Source organism: Coregonus lavaretus, assembly GCF_964263955.1.
Source record: "Coregonus lavaretus genome assembly, chromosome: 15".
Lineage (NCBI taxonomy): Eukaryota > Metazoa > Chordata > Actinopteri > Salmoniformes > Salmonidae > Coregonus > Coregonus lavaretus.
Genome location: NC_140002.1, coordinates 5,618,143 through 5,640,886, shown reverse-complemented (window position 1 = coordinate 5,640,886; position 22,744 = coordinate 5,618,143). Strand labels below are relative to the sequence as shown.

The window sequence follows — 22,744 nt, the reverse complement described above, 5'->3', positions numbered from 1 at the left end:
CAAAGCAAACTCCCCACCCCTGTTTCTGTAAAAAGCTGAGAAATGTTACCACTCTGAAAGGACTGACTAGTCATGACATCACACGTATAGTTTTAACCATGTTTTGAGGCTAATCAAATCTAATCAAATTGTATTGGTCACATGCGCCGAATACAACAGGTGCAGACATTACAGTGAAATGCTTACTTACAGCCCTTAACCAACAGTGCATTTATTTTTAACAAAAAAAGTAAAATAAAATAAAAATAAAAATAAAAAAGTGTTGAGAAAAAAAAGAGCAGAAGTAAAATAAAATAACAGTAGGGAGGCTATATATACAGGGGGGTACCGGTGCAGAGTCAATGTGCGGGGGCACCGGCTAGTTGAGGTAGTTGAAGTAATATGTACATGTGGGTAGAGTTAAAGTGACTATGCATAAATAATGAACAGAGTAGCAGCAGCGTAAAAAGGATGGGGTGGGGGGGGCAGTGCAAATAGTCCGGGTAGCCATGATTAGCTGTTCAGGAGTCTTATGGCTTGGGGGTAGAAGCTGTTGAGAAGTCTTTTGGACCTAGACTTGGCACTCCGGTACCGCTTGCCGTGCAGTAGCAGAGAGAACAGTCTATGACTAGGGTGGCTGGAGTCTTTGACAATTTTGAGGGCCTTCCTCTGACACCGCCTGGTATAGAGGTCCTGGATGGCTATAGTGTTTGTTTACATTTACTTTGTACACAAACATTGGAGTAAAACAAGCCTATATTTTCTGGGTTGTGATGGGGCACGACAGTTGAACTAAGTTCATGACGCATTTTTAAGTTATATTCTTTAAGAATCAATTGGTACATACTGTACCATTCATTCACAAGTCCCAAAATTGATGGAGCAACTGCAGATGTCCCCTTTAAAAGCATATATGAAAAGATCCAGCAGAACTATTGTAATCCATATTGTGTTTTATGTGGACACTGCATGTAGAGGAGGCTGACCACTAAACCTAGGTTGTCTGTGCATTATTCCAAACACTTGTGTATAATAGGAAACTTTGCAGTACAATACAACGACTCAAAGCCCTGGCCTGGCTTCGTGAATGGGGGAAGATATAATGCAGCTTTAGTAGTAGTGCTGCATGTAATCAGGAAGTAAGATGGGGAGGGGATATACGATAGCAGACAGGGGAAGACAAGGTTTCCACTTCCCCTCCTCTTTCTCTCTTGTCTGATAGGACAAGTCAGTTCAATGAGATATCAGATGGAGAGATTATTCTGAACTCCGAAAGGCTAATAACTAGCCTCAGCAATAATGTGGCTTCTATGGTCGACAATCAATCAATCACTCCATGAAACAATTGGCTAATTGCTCTTTGTTGCAGAGGAAGAGAGAGAAGGAATTACATAACGTGGAGTGTCGAACTAAGTCTACCAGCTCACTAAGTTTTCTTCATTGGTTAGAGATAGGCTTATCAATGGTGTGGTTTTGTACATGGTTTTGTTACATACTGGGGTGGAAGATAACCACATAAGAAGCCATATCCCAAGCTTCAATTCAGATATCTGCGTAATTCTCTTAAGTAATGTCAAGTCATTCAAAAAAATATATATTATGAAACATTACCTCAGGCTATAGAGCACGGTTCCATCTGGATGGAGTCGAATCATTCTGTTTTTCACTGTGACACCATGGACAAATGACTTCTTGTCATTTAGGAAGTAGGTGTCTGGGACCCACAGCTGATCCGCTACCCGGTTATCCAGGGTGAGATTGAGGGGAATCTCCGAGTAGGATAACCGCTTGTCTCGCCAAGCTTGCTGGAAATACATAGTCAATGTATAGTCCTGGAGGAGAGAGAGAGAGAGAGAGAGAGAGAGAGAGAGAGAGAGAGAGAGAGAGAGAGAGAGAGAGAGAGAGAGAGAGAGAGAAGGGGGGAGTGGGGCAGGGAGGAAGAGCGAGCGAGCGAGCGAGCGAGAGAGAGAGAGAGAGAGAGAGAGAGAGAGAGAGAGAGAGAGAGAGAGAGAGAGAGAGAGAGAGATAGATTACTGGGCCCCAGGGATCAGGATGTCTAGTCTAGAAAAAAACTGCCATTTGACAAAATTTGTTCAAAGATCTTCCCACTACCTTTCAGATCACTTTCAATATTAAATGATGTTAACTTAAAAGCAGAGGGATCATGTCAGGTAAAGGGTGACTAAGTGGTTCAGGGAGGAGAGAGAGGGAGAGAGGTGAAGAGAGAGGGAGAAAGAGTGTGTATGAACCAGGGGAGATTAATTCAAGTTAACTCAAAATGAGTGTGGTGTGGCCTGTGACCATGACAGAATGATAGACTTCTCTGTGACCCCTAAAACATTTATTTTAGCAAAACATTCATATTTGTTTTCAATGTTGTCTGCAATGGCGTAGTACTACTGTAAACTTGCATAACAAATGCCACAATGTCCAAATAAAAAAAGCATGTTTTGATTTCAGTAGCAAGAGCCTAGAGTTTCAGAGCATCCCTTGGCATTGTGCATTCTCATCAAGTTGAGTAAAATAGACGGCTTTGCCTAAAAGCTGTCTGCACTGCACTGTAAAACAATGTTTCAGTAAAAAATTGGTGTAAATACACTATATATAAAAAAGTATGTGGACACCCCTTCAAATTTGTGGATTCGGCTATTTCAGCCACACCCGTTGCTGACAGGTGTATAAAATCGAGAACACAGCCATGCAATCTCCATAGACAAACATCGGCAGTAGAATGGCCTTACTGAAGAGCTCAGTGACTTTCAACATGGCACCGTCATAGTATGGCACCTTTCCAAAAAGTAAGTTTGTCAAATTTCTGCCCCGCTAGAGCTGTCCCGGTCAACTGTAAGTGCTGTTATTGTGAAGTGGAAACGTCTAGGAGCAACAATGGCTCAGCCGCGAAGTGTTAGGCCACACAAGCTCACAGAACGGGACCGCCGAGTGCTGATGCGTGTAGCGCGTAAAAATCGTATGTCCTCAGTTGCAACACTCCCTACCGAGTTTCAAACTGCCTTTGGAAGCAACGTCAGCACTGTACTGTAAATCTGTGTACTGTAGATATATTGCATCATCAACAAGTTTAATAGAAAAACAAGCAAAAAAAGATATATATTGACTAATTCAGGTTTTTTACATCCTCAGTAACTTAGCCTAGTGCAGACTCCTCATAAGAAAGTTTATTGACTTATGAGTTAATGCAAATGATTACCAATATTCTCCATAAAACAACATTTGACAAAATAAGAGCTTTAGAGCCCTTTGCATTTCAGCTGAATAATCATGTGTGGGGTTAGCCAGGGAGTATTGCAAAATTGTCAGAGTGAATTTGGAAGAAACAGCCAAGCCAGCACCCTGCTCCTGCCACGCTAACAATAAGAAGCATAGCAATCCATCCATCCATGAAAAATAAACTTGGGGAAACTTGCTGTCTCAGGGCACTTTTGTCATGACTGGCACATCTTCTCCCAACACAGGATCTCAGGCTGAACATTCATTTTCGATATTGTTGGTTGCGAATATGATGACTTCTCTATATCTACTGGGCTAAACGGACCGACTGGGAAGGGGGGGGGGGCTTGAAAGCAAAGATTGTGCCAGTGAGCCATCGTCACGTGACTCACGCCCAACCTTTCCCTCCATTTCTCCCGACATTAACTCAGTGTTTTGCTACAAAGTTTGTTTCTAACATGTTTGCTGCCATAACTACTGTATGTTATCGCTAGTCCCATCAAACACTGTGTATAACATTAAAATAACAAACGATAAATCATTATCAGCATTTTATCATGTTTGTCATTCCTTTTCCGGTTAGTGATGTCATTGTTTATCATAAATCACCTGTTTACATTGAGTAATGTGTTCATTGTTGGTCATAAATCCCCTGTTTATATTGAGTAATGTGTTCATTGTTGGTCATTGTTATGTGAATTGAGCAATAGTATTGCCTTTGAGGTGTGTTAACACTGTCTATTGAAAATACTAATACCTGTTCTAGGTGTTAATGGTTTATGCCAGGTTAGGGCAGATATGTTTATCATTCAGGGGTGCTGCTTATGAGGTAACATGCTGTTACAGAGCTCTGCCAGTATATATGCATCTACTCAGCTGTGTGAGTTAGGCGTTTGCCACCATGTTCCTGCATTTGTATATTTTGTAAATAACCTCTGTATCCAGTTTTCATCATCACCTGCACTGTTAAATAAATACCACCTATTTCTGCACCTGATCCTCTAACCCAACTGCTGCTCCAAGCCCAACTAACCAGTCTGCTCGGTCCTGTATTAACACGGGGCCAAAGGTAAGTAAGGGAACAGGACAAGACACTGGTGAGTCTGCTGATGGTTGGTGGCGGTTTAGGAGAACATACAGTACTGCACTGTACTAAACAGGCCCCTGCACGTGCAGCCTTCCAACACTTGAGATAAATCCCAGTTGATCAGACATTATGTAGTTTATGAAGACTCCATGGCAGCAAAGCCCAGCACATGTTGTTAGGCACGTGAGAGTGAACGCATTTCCCTCTCCACTCATCAATATACACTAGCATCTAATCAGGCTCTTCACTATGATCTATTAAATATCAGGCATGGGGTTCTTCTCTCTTTCTGATGAGAAAGTCTCAAGATCATGGTGCATTGAAGTATGAGCTCTCCCTTTTGGATTTGACTAGACTGATCTATCATATCAATCCATGTACTGTATAGACAACACATTACAGTGATATATTGTGAGACATGGGCTATGTATTGGCTCTAAGGTCTGCACTTTACCACATTACCATGTTCAGTGTTGCAATATTAGCAAAATAACGTGTTACCACATTATTAGCACTTTCTATGAAACCCACACAGAAGTGATAGAAGATGGTATGAACAGGCATTGTGTGTTTGTGTGTGTTTGTGTGTGTGTGTGTGCGTGCACCTGGGGAATGGACCCTTAAGGAAAGAAAGAAGGAAAGGGTCAACTGCATCTTTTCTCAACTGGTATAATCAGGATTACACCAGCAGTGTTCACATCATTATGAAATCTACTGCAATATGAAGCAGGCTGGATTACACCAGCAGTGTTCACATCATTATGAAATCTACTGCAATATGAAGCAGGCAGGATTACACCAGCAGTGTTCACATCATTATGAAATCTACTGCAATATGAAGCAGGCAGGATTACACCAGCAGTGTTCACATCATTATGAAATCTCCTGCAATATGAAGCAGGCTAGATTACACCAGCAGTATTCACATCATTATGAAATCTACTGCAATATGAAGCAGGCTGGATTACACCAGCAGTGTTCACATCATTATGAAATCTACTGCAATATGAAGCAAGCTGGATTACACCAGCAAATCAAATCAAATCACATTTTATTGGTCACATGCGCCGAATACAACAGGTGCAGACATTACAGTGAAATGCTTAGCAGTATTCACATCATTATGAAATCTCCTGCAATATGAAGCAGGCTGGTGTGACCGATTAGATAATCACTGTAGGCATTTCCTGCAATACACTGCATTGCTACACACCCCTTCACCCATATGTATCATTAGGATGATAGAAACCTTTAGTAATTCTAGTAGAGGTAGCTTCTCTCTCCCCTTAGAGTTATCACAGAGAGGAGTTTTCACAGCTGTCAAAAGTTTGGACAGACCCCACACTTGAATAAAGAGTGCAGTATGGCTGTGGCTTGTTAGGCTGAGGGATAAAGAGTCCCCCTCGTCATCTCATTGCTGTTATTGTCTGGAAACAGTGTTACCTGAGAGGGGAGGATTGCTTAGCAGGATGGCCCTGCTGATGTACCACTGGGGGCAATTTACTGGGACTGGAGTAAAACACGGACCTCCTCAAAGGAGGAGTGTTATAGCCTCCATCTCTCTGGAGGAGTGTTATAGCCTCCATCTCTCTGGAGGAGTGTTATATCCTCCATCTGTCTGGAGGAGTGATATAGCCTCCATCTCTCTGGAGGAGTGTTATAGCCTCCATCTCTCTGGAGGAGTGTTATAGCCTCCATCTCTCTGGAGGAGTGTTATCGCCTCAATCTCTCTGGAGGAGTGTTATAGCCTCCATCTCTCTGGAGGAGTGTTATAGCCTCCATCTCTCTGGAGGAGTGATATAGCCTCCATTTGGCAAATCTGACCATAACTCTATCCTCCTGATTCCTGCATATTAGCAAAAACTAAAGCAGGAAGCACCAGTGACTTGGTTAATAAAAAAGTGGTCAGATGACGCAGATGCTAAGCTACAGGACTGTTTTGCTAGCACAGACTGGAATATGTTCAGGGATTCTTCAGATAGCATTGAGGAGTACACCACATCAGTCACTGGCTTCATCAATAAGTGCATCGATGATGTCGTCCCCACAGTGACTGTACGTACATACCTCAACCAGAAGCCATGGATTACAGGCAACATCTGCACTGAGCTAAAGGGTAGAGCTGCCGCTTTCATGGAGCGGGACTCTAACCCGGACGCTTATAAGAAATCCCGCTATGCCTCGGACTAACCATCAAACAGGCAAAGAGTAAATACCGGACTAAGATTGAATCGTACTACACCGGCTCTGACGCTCGTCGGATGTGGCAGGGCTTGAAAACTATTACAGACTACAAAGGGAAGCACAGCCACAAGCTACCCAGTGACACAAGCCTACCAGATGAGCTAAATCACTTCTATGCTCGCTTCGAGGCAAGCAACACTGAAGCATGCATGAGAGCACCAGCTGTTCCGGATAACTATGTGATCACGCTCTCCGTAGCCGATGTGAGTAAGACTTTTAAGCAGGTCAACATTCACAAGGCAGTAGGGCCAGACGGATTACCAGGACGTGTACTCCGAGCATGCGCTGACTAACTGGCAAGTGTCTTCAATGACATTTTCAACATGTCCCTGACTGAATCTGTAATACCAACATGTTTCAAGCAGACCACCATATTCCCTGTGCCCAAGGACTCTAAGATAACCTGCCTAAATAATGCCTACAATAATGCCTACCATTCAGCTGTTTTTCTAACCTCATTGTCTGAAGCATTAACGTTAGGTAGTAAGTGGCTACTGTGCTTGAAATTTAGCTAACTTGTTGCTACCTGGATAGCTACTAAACAATGGCTGGAACGACCTAGCGAACAGACAGGAACTGGCTGAGTCAATTCAGTGGCTAGCTTTGCACTTGGCTAGCTAACAGTAGCTGCTAGGGGTAAGTTATAACCTACATTAGTGTTTTGTTTTTACATACTGGTAGCCAGAGTCATTCAAGGGAATTCGGGACATGGGTGACTAGTTAACGTTAGCTTGGCTCTCTCTGTGTGTTCGTGCCGTGGGTTTCTTCTTTGTCTGAGAGCAATGTGGCTAGCTAGTATGCTAACTATTCTAGCTAACTAACTGGCTGAATAAGTTGACGACGGACTCGCTCAAGCTGTCGGGACTAACCCACAATGTTAGACACGGACACGAATGATCTGCTTGGCGTGTTGACACACTGGTGGTTTGTTGTGGCCGAGTATTGGTGCTAAACCGTGTTGTTGGAGTCCGGCATGCTAGTTGGCTGTGGCGTCATATGACTAGGTGCCCTGGACGATTTTCACGGAAGAATACTGTACCAAGTTAGCTAGCTGAATTAAACTAAGTTAGTCTCTTCCTAGAAAACATTGAACAACTGCAGTTTACAAGAACTATAGTTTCTGAGGTGGAAGTTGGGAGAGTTATATTTGGGTGTTTCAGTGAAACGTAAGTGACGGAGGCTCCGCTCTCTCCTTTCCCAGATGTTTAGTTCATTTGACTCATTTCTCTCTGCCTCCTTCTTTCCACTCCTCTCCTCTTTTGACCTCACCGTCCCCCCCTACTCACAAGGCAGGCAATACGCTTGACCTCATCTTTACTAGATGCTGTTCTTCTACTAATCTCACTGCAACTCCCCTCCATGTCTCCGACCACTACTTTGTATCCTTTTCTCTCTCGCTCTCCTCCAACACTACTCAATCTGCCCCTATTCAGATGGTAATGCGCCGTCGCAACCTTCGCTCTCTCTCTCCCGCTACTCTCCCCTCTTCCATCCTATCATCTCTTCCCTCTGCCCAATCCTTCTCCCTCCAATCTCCTGATTCTGCCTCCTCAACCCTCCTCTCTTTCTGCATCCTTTGACTCTCTATGTCCCCTATCCTCCCGGCCGGCTCGGTCCTCCCCTCCCCTCCTGCTCCGTGGCTTGACGACTCATTGCGAGCTCACAGAAAAGGGCTCCGGGCAGCCGAGCGGAAATGGAGGAAAACTAGACTCCCTGCGGACCTGGCATCTTTTCACTCCCTCCTCTCTACATTTTCTTCATCTGTTTCTGCTGCTAAAGCCACTTTCTACCACTCTAAATTCCAAGCATCTGCCTCTAACCATAGGAAGCTCTTTGCCACCTTCTCCTCCCTGCTGAATCCTCCTCCCCCTCCCCACCTCCTCCCTCTCTGTGGATGACTTTGTCAACCATTTTGCAAAGAAGGTTGACGACATCCGGTCCTCGTTTGTTAAGTCAAATGACACTGCTGGTCCTGCTCACACTGCCCTAACCTATGCTTTGACTTCTTTCTCCGCTCTCTCTCCAGATGAAATCTTGCAACTTGTGATGGCCGGCCGCCCAACAACCTGCCCGCTTGACCCTATCCCCTCCTCTCATCTCCAGACCATCTCCGGTGAACTTCTCCCTTACCTCACCTCGCTCATCAACTCATCCTTGACCGCTGGCTATGTCCCTTCCGTCTTCAAGAGAGCGAGAGTTGCACCCCTTCTCAAAAAAACAACACTCGATCCCTCTGATATCAACAACTACAGACCAGTATCCCTTCTTTCTTTTCTCTCCAAAACTCTTGAGCGTGCCGTCTTTAGCCAACTCTCTTGCTATCTCTCTCAGAATGACCTTCTTGATCCAAACCAGTCAGGTTTCAAGACTGGTCATTCAACTGAGACTGCTCTTCTCTGTGTCACGAAGGCTCTCCAACTGCTAAAGCTAACTCTGTCTCCTCTGCTCTTGTCCTTCTAGACCTGTCTGCTGCCTTTGATACTGTGAACCATCAGATCCTCCTCTCCACCCTCTCCGAGCTGGGCATCTCCGGCGCGGCTCACTCTTGGATTGCGTCCTACCTGACAGGTCGCTCCTACCAAGTGGCATGGCGAGAATCTGTCTCCGCACCACGTGCTCTCACTACTGGTGTCCCCCAGGGCTCAGTTCTAGGCCCTCTCTTATTCTCGCTATACACCAAGTCACTTGGCTCTGTCATATCCTCACATGGCCTCTCCTATCATTGCTACGCAGACGACACACAACTAATCTTCTCCTTTCCCCCTTCTAATAACCAGGTGGCGAATCGCATCTCTGCATGTCTGGCAGACATATCAGTGTGGATGACAGATCACCACCTCAAGCTGAACCTTGGCAAGACGGAGCTGCTCTTCCTCCCGGGGAAGGACTGCCCGTTCCATGATCTCGCCATCACGGTTGACAACTCCGTTGTGTCCTCCTCCCAGAGTGCGAAGAGCCTTGGCGTGACTCTGGGCAACACCCTGTCGTTCTCCGCTAACATCAAGGCGGTGACCCAATCCTGTAGGTTCATGCTCTACAACATTCAGAGAGTACGACCCTGCCTTACACAGGAAGCAGCACAGGTCCTAATCCAGGCACTTGTCATCTCCCGTCTGGATTACTGCAACTCGCTGTTGGCTGGGCTCCCTGCCTGTGCCATTAAACCCCTACAACTCATCCAGAATACCGCAGCCCGTCTGGTGTTCAACCTTCCCAAGTTCTCTCACGTCACCCCGCTCCTCCGCATCTGCTACAAGACCATGGTGCTTGCCTACGGAGCTGTGAGGGGAACGGCACCTCCGTACCTTCAGGCTCTGATCAGTCCCTACACCCAAACGAGGGCATTGCGTTCATCCACCTCTGGCCTGCTGGCCCCCCTACCTCTGTGGAAGCACAGTTCCTGCTCAGCCCAGTCAAAACTGTTCGCTGTTCTGGCACCCCAATGGTGGAACAAGCTACATCACGACGCCAGGACAGCGGAGTCACTCACCACCTTCCGGAGACACTTGAAACCCCACCTCTTTAAGGAATACCTGGGATAGGATAAAGTAATCCTTCTAACCCCCCTTACCCCACCCCCAAAAAGTAAATGTAAATGTAAAGGACTACCGACCCGTAGCACTCACGTCTGTAGCCATGAAGTGCTTTGAAAGGGTGGTCATGTCTCACATCAACACCATTATCCCAGAAACCCTAGACCCACTCCAATTTGGATACCGCCCAAACAGATCCACAGATGATGCAATCTCTATTGCACTCCACACTGCCCTTTCCCACCTGGACAATAGGAACACCTATGTGAGAATGCTATTCATTGACTACAGCTCAGCGTTCAACACAATAGTGCCCTCAAAGCTCATTAATAAGCTAAGGATCCTGGGACTAAACACATCCCTCTGCAACTGGATCCCGGACTTCCTGACAGGCCGCCCCCAGGTGGTAAGGGTAGGTAACAACACATCTGCCACGCTGATCTTCAACACGGGGGCCCCTCAGGGGTGCGTGCTCAGTCCCCTCCCATACTCCCTGTTCACCTATGACTGCATGGCCAGGCACGACTCCAACACCATCATTAAGTTTGCTGACGACACAACAGTGTTCACCGACAACGATGAGACAGCCTATAGGGAGGAGGTCAGAGACCTGGCCGTGTGGTGCCAGGATAACAACCTCTCCCTCAACGTGACCAAGACAAAGGAGATGATTGTGGACTACAGGAAAAAAAGAGGACTGAGCATGCCCCCATTCTCATCGACGGGGCTGTAGTGGAACAGGTTGAGAGCTTCAAGTTCCTTGGTGTCCACATCACCAATGAACTATCATGGTCCAAACACACCAAGACAGTCGTGAAGAGGGCACGACAAAGCCTATTCCCCCTCAGGAGACTGAAAAGATTTGGCATGGGTCCTCAGATCCTCAAAATATTCTACAGCTGCACCATCGAGAGCATCCTGACTGGTTGCATCACCGCCTGGTATGGCAACTGCTCGGCCTCCGACTGCAAGGCACTACAGAGGGTAGTGCGTACGGCCCAGTACATCACTGGGGCCAAGCTTCCTGCCACCCAGGACCTCTATACCAGGCGGTGTCAGAGGAAGGCCCTCAAAATTGTCAAAGACTCCAGCCACCCTAGTCATAGACTGTTCTCTCTGCTACCGCACGGCAAGCGGTACCAGAGCGCCAAGTCTAGGTCCAAAAGGCTTCTCAACAGCTTCTACCCCCAAGCCATAAGACTCCTGAACAGCTAAACATGGCTACCCGGACTATTTGCACTGCCCCCCTACCCCCACCCCATCCCCCTCTTTTACGCTGCTGCTATTCTGTTTATTATTTATGCATAGTCACTTTAACTCTACCCACATGTACATATTACCTCAATTACCTCGACTAGCCGGTGCCCCCGCACATTGACTCTGCACCGGTATCCCCCTGTATATAGCCTCCCTACTGTTATTTTACTGCTGCTAGTTATTTGATTTTATTCTTTAAAAATAAAAATAAAATAAGGGCTTGTAAGTAAGCATTTCACTGTAATGTCTACACCTGTTGTATTCGGCGCATGTGGCAAATAACATTTGATTTGATTTGATCTCTCTGAAGGAGTGTTATCACCTCCATCTGTCTGGAGGAGTGTTATAGCCTCAATCTCTCTGGAGGAGAGGAGTGTTATTTGTATTTGTATTTATTATGGATCCCCGGGGTCCAGAAAAATTAAGGCAGTTATACAATTTTAAAAACATTACAATACATTCACAACAGATTTCACAACACATTAAGTGTGTGCCCTCAAGCCCCTACTCTACTACCACATATCTACAACACAAAATCCATGTGTACGTGTGTATAGTGCGTATGTTATCATGTGTGTGTATGCATGTGTCTGTGCCTATGTTTGTGTTGCTTCACAGTCCCCGCTGTTCCATAAGGTGTATTTTTATCTGTTTTTTTAAATCAAATGTTGCTGCTTGCATGAGTTACTTGATGTGGAAAGAATTCCATGTAGTCAAAGCTCTATGTAGTACTGTGCGTCTCCCATAGTCTGTTCTGGACTTGGGGACTGAAGAGACCTCTGGTGGAATGTCTTGTGGGGTATGCATGGGTGTCGGAGCTGTGTGCCAGTAGTTCAAACAGACAGCTCGCTTCATTCAAAATGTCAATGCCTCTCACAGATTCAAGTAGTGATGAAGTCAATCTCTCCTCCACTTTGAGCCAGGAGAAATTGACATGCATATTATTAATGTCAGCTCACTGTGTAAATCCAAGGGCCAGCCGTGCTGCCCTGTTCTGAGCCAATTGCAATTTTCCTACGTCCCTCTTTGTGACACCTGACCACACGACTGAACAGTAGTCCAGGTGCAACAAAACTAGGGCCTGTAGGACCTGCCTTGTTGATAGTGCTGTTAAGAAGGCAGAGCATAGCTTTATTATAGACAGACTTCTCCCCATCTTAGCTACTGTTGTATCAATATGTTTTGACCATGGTAGTTTACAATCCAGGGTTACATTTTAGTCATTTAGCAGACGCTCTTATCCAGAGCTACTTACAGTTAGTGAATACATTTTTTTTTTTATACTGGCCCACCGTGGGAATCGAACCCACAACCCTGGCGTTGCAAACGCCATGCTCTATCAACTGAGCTACATCCCTGCCGGCCATTCCCTCCCCTACCCTGGACGACGCTGGGCCAATTGTGCGCCGCCCATGAGTCTCCCGGTTGAGGTTTAGGGTTTAGTGAATGATTTGACCCAAATACAATGCTTTTAGTTTTTGAAATATTTAGGACTAACTTATTCCTTGCCACCCATTCTGAAACTAACCGCAGCTCTGTGTTAAGTGTTGCAGTCATTTCAGTCGCTGTAGTAGCTGACGTGTATAGTGTTGAGTCATCCACATACATAGACACACTGGCTTTAATCAAAGCCAGTGGCATGTCGTTAGTAAAGATTGAAAAAAGTAATAGGCCTAGATAGCTGCCCTGGGGAATTCCTGATTCTACCTGGATTATGTTGGAGAGGCTTCCATTAAAGAACACCCTCTGTGTTCTGTTAGACAGGTAACTCGTTATCCACAATATAGCAGGGGGTGTAAAGCCATAACACAAATGTTTCTCCAGCAGCAGACTATGATCGATAATGTCAAAAGCCGCACTGAAGTCTAACAAAACAGCCCCCACAATATTTGTATCATCAATTTCTCTCAGTCAATCATCAGTCATTTGTGTAAGTGCTGTCCTTGTTGAATGTCCTTCCCTATAAGCGTGCTGAAAGTCTGTTGTCAATTTGTTTACTATAAAATAGCATTTTATCTGGTCAAGCACCATTTTTTCCAAAAGTTTACTAAGGGTTGGTAACAGGCTGATTGGTTGGCTATTTGAGCCAGTAAAGGGGGGTTTACTATTCTTTAACAGATGGCTACGTCCAATGGTTCATTGTGGCCCTTACCGCGGTCATAAAACCAAACCTCCTCACATCAAGAGTATGACTATGCAATATGAAGTTAGATCTACAGGTTTAATTTTCATTTCTACCTTTTGAAAGTTTCCCAAAAAACCTTTCTCCTCTCAGACTCAGGGGAAGTGCTTCAGGCATGCCCTACCTCAGTAAGTGGCCACTGCAGCCTAAGAGGCTTCCACAGAATGCTAACTGAAGAGACATGTAGAGACACAGGCCAGACCAGAATACCTAAAGAGTGCTGTGCAATTAGAAATGTTCACTCAGCTGCTGACAGGAAAGTACGGATTCTCACATTCATTACCAATACTATTATAGTCGTGCCGGTTGGCGCGACTATAGTAAGCATTGGTTGAAGCTCAATTCGCAAATCAACTTGATTGGAGGGTCACAACACACTCCCCGCCTCTTGACATGATCAGTGCTTGACTTGGGCCGGAGCGGTCTGGAGAACCGTACCGGCATCTCAGTTTTTTTGGGAACTGCGTACCGTCTCCTTTATAAAACAAAGTGGCCTATTACAGGCCCGGATTCACACACAACAGCAAAAAAAGGTTGATCGAAGTGGAATTAAGGTGGGATCTGCATTGAATATCAATGGAGAGTGTGCATTCATATCCTGATTCTGCTCTGTTCAAGCTTATTTGACACTAGTCTGTGAATCCGGTGTCTGCGTGCCAGTAGACTGTTGGAGTTTGAGAATGTGCAGACTGAGATTGCGCCAGCATGAACACGCAGAATGCGCTGTTCCAAGTTGTCAAATGAGGGTTCTTACGGTCATGAAAACCCTGGAAAAGTCATGGAATTGTATTATAGCGTTTTCCTTTTTAAATATATTATCAATCACTTAAAAATCTACATATGAGCCTTGATCAGAATTAGGTCTACCCTTCAGCGCATCTGTGTGCACTCTGCATCATCTGCGTGTGTGCCATTGCGAGTGGGCCATTGACTGAGGAGAGAGATATTTCAGCAGTAGTTAGCCTATAAAATAATGATAGACTAACTAAATAGACACTTCAAAACATAACTAGCCCTGCTACAAGCTATCTTGCTAGTTAACTGTTTAGCTATAGGCCTAAGAATTAATGTCGTCGACTCATTGTCTCCTTTCCACCGGCACTGTTGAGAAATAAATATGACACCGTTATTTGAAAGCTGGGATTCCCCCCTATTAAACAGTAGGCTATGTAATTCCGACAACATTAAAAATATTCTAAGAATAGCCTAATTGGCAAATAACTTCCATGCTGTGCATAGATCTCCCCTGAAGCATTAATATTTTTGCCTTACAAGGTTATAGATAAACATTTCTTAGTTAGCTACCTTGCTTTGAAGTAGCCTACCTTCTCCATTTGATCCCTGATTCATTGAATGAGGGAATAATTATATAGACATAAAAGTATTTGGTTGTAATGTTGCAATATTTTATATCAAGCGTGGCCAACGATCCTCCAGGAAAACTACTGGGTGTGCAGGCTTTTGTTCGAGCCCCGCTTGCAGCCTAAACATTAGCTGCTCAACAGGACTTTGATAGGCAGAGTCTGGTGTGTTTCAGGGCTGGATCAAAAGCTTTGGTTTTTTGCCCAAGCACTACACAGCTGATTGAAATCATCAAAAAACTAATCGTGCACCCAGGGGGGCCGGGACCGAGTTTGGGAAACCCTGGTCTGATAAACCGACATGAAAAAAGTGCTTTCATCCCAAATCAAGCACTGAGTCAATCTGAGTCCTCTGTCAATGACATTATCTTCTTGTCATTATAATCCAAATGTGTGCTGACTGATCAACACAGTGTCAAGTTACTTTTCAATTTGTTCCCGAAAACCTGAAGTCGCCATCCACAAGTAAAAAGTAGCAGGGGTGCTGGTTGCACACGAAGCATCCACGTAAAACAAAAACAACATCATAATGATCATTGCTTGCTTGCGCAGTCCTAAAGAAAATGCCATGCTTGCTAACTTGGTTAGCTACGTGATTAAATGTGACTGTTTTCAACACATCAACTGTTTAAAAGAAGTAAACGTTCAATCAGTACTGAGTGAATTAACTAAAAAAAATGGAACGAACGTGTGCTGTCATCACCAGACTTTTCCTAGCGTACCGGTTAGCATCACCGCACTGGGATTTGAAGGTCCTGGGTTCGCCTAACGGAGGGGACATCTTGACCATTCTCTTTCATGTATAGTTTTTGACACCCCCCTCCCTTTCCCGACATCACACACACATTGGAGCGCACACACATAGCGTGTGCTTATTTTAATTTATTAGGTGTCTCTTAAAAAGAGACTTTGGGTTCATTGGGTATTGTTGAGTGACAAGGGACAGAGAGTGTGACGTGTACTAGTGCGCGCGTCTTGCTACTACGGAGGAGAGAATGGTGGAGAGACCAGCTCTCAAACTCTCAAGGAAGATGTCGTTGCCCTCATCCGTTAGATGCACTCCATCCCTACGGTACAAATGCACGCTATAAGTTGCACAGGTTGTAAACGTTCCTCCTTTTCAGGCGCCACGTTCTGTCATTTGAGAAGCTAAGAAATGTGTCAAGCTGGCCCACGTGGAGCTGACAAACCACTTACACTTATTCATATGCACACAGTACATCAAAACCTATCAGTAGCACTTATGTATGTTCTGTTCCACATCTGTGAGTACTCCCATCTGTTTTCATATTTATACTGCCATTTATAAATGTGGGAACCTGTGCTCTTTTACTGGAGTTGGACAGCTGTGTACAGCATTACTAAGAACATTTGTAGCTAAAGTATTTAGAGCACCTATCCAATGTCAGATTTGTAAATGTGTATTCTTAAAAGTGTTTTGTACTTGTCTAATGACTTTGTATTGTACATGTGTTTCTCAGCAGTTTGTCATTTGTCACATTGTTTGTATCAGGAGTTACCGGTAGGTAACCAAGCGGTCAAGAGGTTGGATCAGTAACCAAAAGGTTGCTGGTTTGAATCCCTGAGCTGACTAGGTGAAAAATCTGCCGATGTGCCCTTGAGCAAGGCACTTAACCCTAATTGCTCCTGTAAGTCATTCTGGATAAGGGCGTCTGCTAAATTATTGAAATGTACTAGGCCTTTCTTCAGTAAACTTTAAAGTACATTTTCATGTAAATGTGACTCGTTTCAGGAAACTAGGCGTATGTCACACGTCACTACTTCACAGAAGCAGCATTTGAACTTAATTATTTTTATATTTTTATCAAAATGCGGGTTTTTTGGGCAGAAATTCCTTCAGGAACATGTGAACTTTCATGTGCCTTAATAACAAACTTGTATTCCATCCATAAATACGAATACAATTCTTAAATTACGAGCTTAGTTGGTTTAGCCATGGAAAAAGACAGGAACCTTCCCACTAGCCATGATTGGCTGTGATAATGTATGGGCTGAACATGCCAGGAGATGAGTTTGGATTGGTCTGCAATGTAGCACGCTTCTGTCTATAACGTGAGCTGTTAAGTATGTGTCACGGTTTCGGCCGAGGCTGCTCCTCCTCCTGGTTCGGGCAGGCTTCGGCGTTCGCCGTCCCCGGAGTACTAGCTGCCACCGCTCTATGTTTCTGTGTTCCATTGCTTTTGTCTGTCTGTCACACCTGTGTTTGTTTTAGAGTAGATTACTTGTCTTATAAGTTCCATGCATTATTCTAGGGTAGTTGTGTGTGGTTGTCCGTTGCTCCGTGGTTTTGATACGTGTTTGTGTTTCCGTGTCATTTTTCCCTTTTGGAGTGTTTTACGCGTGTGCGTATTGTTCCTCACCTCTCCGTGTTTTCGAGGTCGGGGCTTGTACTCTTGTTTTGGGACATTATTAAAGTCTTGTTGGACTACCTCTGCTTCCTGCGCTTGACTCCTCCACCACATCCACGACAGATATGACAGAACCACACACCATCATGGAGTCAGCAGGATCAGCGGCATCTCCCGAATCGCTGCTGGAACGGCTAAATTTCCAGGACGCCATGATCCAGCAAATCGGGACCGCTATGGACAAGGTGTCCAACACCCTGCGCCGTTTGGTGAACACTGAGGACTTTTACAACATCACATCACCAACGGCCAGTCCTCCTCTCTCAGTACCGGAACCCAGTGGCATTCGGCTCTCACTCCCGAGGGCATATGACGGTTCTGCAGCCGGGTGTCAGGGATTTCTCCTGCAGGTAGAACTGTACCTTGCCACTATACACCCGGCGCCCTCGGGATACGAGAGCGTCTCCGCCCTCATCTCCTGTCTCTCCGGCAAAGCGTTGGAATGGGCCAACGCTGAATGGAGGGGAATAGACGCCGCTACCATCACCTACGCGGAGTTCTCTCGCCGCTTCCGGACTGTTTTCGATCATCCTCCTGAGGGGAAAGCGGCGGGAGAGCGTCTATTCCACCTCCGACAGGGGAAGAGGAGCGCACAGGAGTTCTCACTGGAGTTCCGGACACTAGCAGCGGATGCGGGGTGGAATGAGAGGGCCCTCATCGACCAGTACCGATGTAGTCTACGCGAGGACGTTCGTAGGGAGCTGGCCTGCAGGGACACCAACCTAAACTTCGACCAGTTGGTGGACGTTTCCATCCGTCTGGATACCCTGCTGGCTACCCGCGGACGTCCCGAGTGGGGGTCGTCCAGTCCACCCTCCAGCGCCCCCGAGCCGATTCCCATGGAGCTAGGGGGTGCTGGCGCTAGAGAGAGGAGGAGGGGGAACCCGAGGGGGGCCATCCACTGCACCACCTGCGGTCGTGGAGGACACACTGCGGCCAGGTGCTGGGGAGGGTCTCCTAGGGGAGGTGACAACAGGCAACGCACTGGGGAGTCATTTCAGGTGAGTAGACGCCCCACTCACCCAGAGCTCTCTGTTGGTCACATGAGTATTCCTGTGAGGTTTCCACAGGTGGCACCTCATTCCCAGCATAAGGCGCTAGTAGATTCAGGCGCAGCTGGGAATTTTATTGATCGGGCATTTTGTAATAGGTTAAGGATTCCCCTTCTGCCGGTAGACAATCCATTTCCTGTCCACGCACTAGACAGCCGGCCGTTGGGGTCGGGTCTGATCAGGGAGGTCACAGCACCACTGACTATGACGACGCAGGGGGGTCATGAGGAGAGCATTCAGTTTTATCTGATTGACTCTCCTGCGTATCCCGTGGTGTTGGGACTTCCCTGGTTAAGCACCCATGATCCTACTATAGCGTGGCAACAGAGGGCTCTTATGGAGTGGTCTGCTCAGTGTGTAGGGAGATGTCTAGGTGTTTCCGTAGGGGCGACCTCGGTAGAGAGTCCGAACCAAGTGCCCGCACTGCGCATTCCCCCCGAGTATGAGGATTTAGCACTCGTGTTTAGCAAATCGAGGGCAGCACGGCTACCTCCTCATAGACAGGGGGACTGTGCGATAAATCTCCAAACAGGAGCGGCTCTTCCTCGGAGTCATGTGTATCCCCTGTCTCAAGAGGAGACAGCGACTATGGAGACATACATAGCCGAGTCCTTGGCACAGGGATACATACGGCCCTCTACTTCCCCAGTCTCCTCGAGTTTCTTCGTTGTGAAGAAGAAGGACGGGGGATTGCGCCCGTGTATTGATTATCGTAGTCTCAATCAGATTACAGTTAAATACAGCTACCCACTGCCACTGATTGCGACGATGACGGAGTCATTACGCGGAGCGCGATTCTTCACAAAGTTGGATCTCAGGAGCGCGTACAATCTGGTGCGCATTAGGGAGGGGGATGAATGGAAGACAGCATTTAGCACCACCTCGGGTCATTACGAGTATCTCGTCATGCCATACGGGTTAATGAATGCTCCGTCAGTCTTCCAATCCTTTGTTGACGAGATTTTCCGGGACATGCATGGGCAGGGTGTAGTAGTGTACATCGACGACATCCTGGTGTACTCTTCTACACGAGCCGAGCATGTAGCCCAGGTGCGCCGAGTATTGAGACGACTGTTGGAGCATGACCTGTATGTCAAGGCAGAGAAATGCCTGTTCTTCCAGGAGTCCGTCTCCTTTTTGGGTTATCGGTTGTCTTCAGCTGGTGTGGAGATAGAGGTAGACCGGGTATCGGCCGTGCGTAATTGGCAAACTCCAACCACTGTAAAAGAGGTGCAGCAGTTCTTGGGTTTTGCTAATTACTACCGGAGGTTTATTCGGGGTTTTGGACAGGTTGCAGCTCCCATTACGTCCCTGCTAAAGGGGGGTCCGGTTCGCTTGCGGTGGTCGGCTGAGGCGGACAGGGCATTTATCAAGCTTAAGAACCTGTTCACCTCGGCTCCGGTGCTGGCGCATCCGGATCCCTCTTTACCATTCCAGGTTGAGGTAGACGCGTCCGAGACCGGTATTGGGGCAGTCCTCTCACAGCGGTCCGGCGCGCCACCTAAACTCCGCCCCTGTGCTTTCTACTCGAAGAAGCTCAGCTCGGCGGAGCGTAACTATGATGTCGGGGACAGGGAGTTGTTAGCCATAGTCCAAGCCCTAAAGGTGTGGAGGCATTGGCTTGAGGGGGCTCAACACCCTTTTCTCATTCTGACTGATCACCGTAACCTGGAATACATCCGGGCAGCTAGGAGATTGAACCCTCGTCAGGCTAGGTGGAATATGTTCCTAACCAGGTTTGTCTTTAAAATCACATACATCCCAGGGTCCCAGAATGTTAAGGCAGACGCACTGTCCCGGCGGTATGACACGGAGGAGAGGTCCAACGAGCCTACTTCCATATTGCCGGAATCTTGTTTGGTGGCTCCGGTAGTATGGGAGGTCGATACGGAAATCGAGCGGGCACTGCGTACCGACCCTACTCCCCCCGAGTGTCCTGTGGGGCGGACGTACGTTCCGCTCGAGGTCCGCGATCGTCTTATTTATTGGGCTCATACATCACCCTCCTCTGGACATCCAGGTATTGGCCGGACCGTGCACTGTCTTAGCATGAAATACTGGTGGCCAACGTTAGCTAGGGATGTGAGGGTTTATGTCTCCTCCTGCTCTGTGTGTGCCCAGTATAAGGCGCCTAGACATTTGCCCAGGGGTAAGCTACATCCCCTGCCCGTTCCACAACGACCATGGTCCCACCTCTCGGTAGATTTCGTAACTGACCTACCTCCCTCCCAGGGGAGTACCACCATATTGGTCGTTGTGGATCGGTTTTCTAAAGCCTGTCGTCTCCTTCCCATGCCGGGTCTCCCTACTGCCCTACAAACCGCTGAGGCTCTCTTTACCCATGTGTTCCGGCACTATGGGGTCCCCGAGGATATTGTGTCTGACCGAGGTCCCCAGTTCACCTCCAGAGTCTGGGGGGCTTTCATGGAACGCCTGGGGGTCTCGGTTAGCCTTACCTCGGGGTACCACCCAGAGAGCAATGGGCAGGTTGAACGTGTGAACCAGGATGTGGGTAGGTTTTTGAGGTCCTACTGCCGGGACCGGCCGGAGGAGTGGTCGAGGTATATCCCCTGGGCAGAGATGGCCCAGAACTCTCTCCGCCACTCCTCCACCGGATTAACACCTTTCCAGTGTATTTTAGGGTATCAGCCGGTCCTGGCACCGTGGCACGAGAGCCAGACCGAGGCCCCTGCGGTGGACGAGTGGATTCGGCGCTCGGAGGAGACGTGGGACGCTGCCCATGTCCATCTGCAGCGTGCCATCCGTCACCAAAAGGCGAGCGCCGACCGTCACCGCAGTGAGGCACCGGTGTACGCACCGGGAGATCGAGTCTGGCTCTCGACTCGAAACCTGCCCCTCCGCCTGCCCTGCCGGAAGCTGGGTCGGCGGTTTGTGGGGCCCTTCAAAGTCCTGAGAAGATTGAACGAGGTGTGTTACAGATTACAACTGCCTATAGAGTATAAAAATATTAACCCCTCGTTCCATGTGTCTCTTCTCAGGCCGGTGGTAGCTGGCCCACTCCAAGAGGAGGAGATAGGAGAGACCCCTCCGCCCCCTTTGGACATCGAGGGGGTCCCGGCGTACAGAGTCCGGACCATCTTGGACTCGAGACGCCGGAGGAGTGGTCTCCAGTATCTCGTGGAGTGGGAGGGGTACGGTCCGGAGGAACGGTGCTGGGTGCCCAGGAGGGACATACTAGATCCATCCCTCCTGACGGAGTTTCACCATGGGCATCCCACGCGCCCGGGTCCGTGTCCTCCTGGCCGTCCCCGAGGCCGGGGTCGGCGCGCGGCTGGAGCCGCGCGTCAAGGGGGGGGTACTGTCACGGTTTCGGCCGAGGCTGCTCCTCCTCCTGGTTCGGGCAGGCTTCGGCGTTCGCCGTCCCCGGAGTACTAGCTGCCACCGCTCTATGTTTCTGTGTTCCATTGCTTTTGTCTGTCTGTCACACCTGTGTTTGTTTTAGAGTAGATTACTTGTCTTATAAGTTCCATGCATTATTCTAGGGTAGTTGTGTGTGGTTGTCCGTTGCTCCGTGGTTTTGATACGTGTTTGTGTTTCCGTGTCATTTTTCCCTTTTGGAGTGTTTTACGCGTGTGCGTATTGTTCCTCACCTCTCCGTGTTTTCGAGGTCGGGGCTTGTACTCTTGTTTTGGGACATTATTAAAGTCTTGTTGGACTACCTCTGCTTCCTGCGCTTGACTCCTCCACCACATCCACGACAGATATGACAGTATGTGTTGACAGTCCTTTCTACAGCGCCGTTTTTGAAAGATATAACGTTAGCCATCGAAATCTACAAAAGTTTTGCTACTTTTCTCAACAGCATTGATGCCCTGGATTTAGCAGGCGCTATCGACAGATCAGTAGGAAAAAGTGATGGGCTACTTTCTGCACAAGCCACGGTCAGTGTGAACCGGAGTGACTTGACACAAAGCTGGCCAAACAAGATGTAGCTACAAACAAAACAGAGCTAAATGGTTCCAGTCTGCCATGAAGCATTCATCCATGTATACGAGTAAGAGTCTAGCTACATTTTCCAGATATACTTTTCTAATTTTGTCAGAAAGTCATTTTTATTGCAAGTTAAAGCATACTGTTAGTTAGCTAGCAAACGTTAGCTAAAACATTTAAGGGCCATTTTCTCAAAAGTGGGGTTACAAATGTATCAACTTTCAAAGCAGAATTACTTTCCCCATTGTTCCTCAACTGTAGTGTATGATATACCATTTTCTAGCTCGGAGTCTCTACTTTTATCCAATGTAAAAAACACAATTTAAAATTTTGATACGTAAGACCGAATCGAGGCGGTCGTTCTCAAATAGCTAATCGGTAGGTGTTGATTATTTTGTGTATTTTCCAGGAGCTTTCTCAATTATCTTTTAAAAAGAGATC

The 22,744-nt window shown here is 47.0% G+C and overlaps 1 pseudogene across 1 annotated transcript in view; it reads right to left on the bottom strand.

Annotated features, from left to right (window-relative positions):
- Nucleotides 1–22,744, bottom strand: part of LOC311141987 (gamma-aminobutyric acid receptor subunit beta-2-like) — a 74,161-nt pseudogene that overhangs the window by 28,508 nt on the left and 22,909 nt on the right. The window contains exon 4 of the transcript in view: nucleotides 1,591–1,811. The product of the transcript in view is annotated as a gamma-aminobutyric acid receptor subunit beta-2-like (transcript). The remainder of the gene's footprint in view (nucleotides 1–1,590; nucleotides 1,812–22,744) is intronic.